Here is an 861-nt window from a genome sequence, read left to right on the forward strand (position 1 = left end):
GTTAACCCTTGGGCTGCCAGAGGCACCTCGGGAGCCAGACTCTCCCTACACCTCCCCCGAGGGCGCGGGCGGGCATCTCGGCCCCAGTCTCCCGCGGCTCGGAACCCGGCTACCCCAGCCCATCCCTCCTCCCGAGGAACCCAGGACGTGCTCCCCGCCCTCTGGTCTCCTACTCCCCGGAATCCAGGCCCCCAGCCCTCGCCTCCGAGGCTTCGGGAGCCGGGGCTCCCAGCCCCCTCCCTCTCCTTCCAAGAGCCCGGCCGCCCGGGCCCCTGGGTGGACTCCACTGTCGGGAACCCCGGAGTGCGGGCCCCGGGCCCATCCTCCCCGCCTTCCGCAGACTCACGGCCCCGCGGCTCCCGCGTCGGAGGGAAGGGTCCCCCGGGCCCCGCGGCCGCCGGCTGCTCGCCATCCTCCGCCCGCCTGCGCCGTCCGACGGCCTCTCCCCTGCGTCCGCGTCCCCGCCATCCTCCTCCCTCCTCCCGACTGTCCCCGGCGCCGCGGCCCCGCTCCGCGCCCGGGACCCCGCGGCCCGGCCCCCGCCCCGGGGGGCCCCCGCCCCGGCCCCTCCCGCCGCCCGGCCCTGCGCGGCCTGGCTTCCCCCTGCCCCGCAGCTGGCCCCGGTCCAGGGGAAAAAATTCCATCCAGCCCGGGAGGAGGAGCGGCGGGGGAGGCGCGGGCGGGAGGCCGGCCGGGGAGCGTGACGCAGGGAGGAGGGTAGGGACAAAAGGGGCCGCGAGGCGGCGGGCCCGCGGCGCTCCCACCGCTCCCTCCCTCCGCCCGCGCCGGCCCGGCCGCTCTCCCGGGTCCGCCGCTCGTGCCCCGCGCCTCTGGCCCGCGCCCCGCTGTCCCCTCCGCGCC

The sequence above is a fragment of the Pteropus medius genome, unplaced genomic scaffold (assembly GCF_902729225.1).
Source record: "Pteropus medius unplaced genomic scaffold, Ma_sr-lr_union100, whole genome shotgun sequence".
In the NCBI taxonomy this organism is placed as follows: Eukaryota; Metazoa; Chordata; class Mammalia; order Chiroptera; family Pteropodidae; genus Pteropus; species Pteropus medius.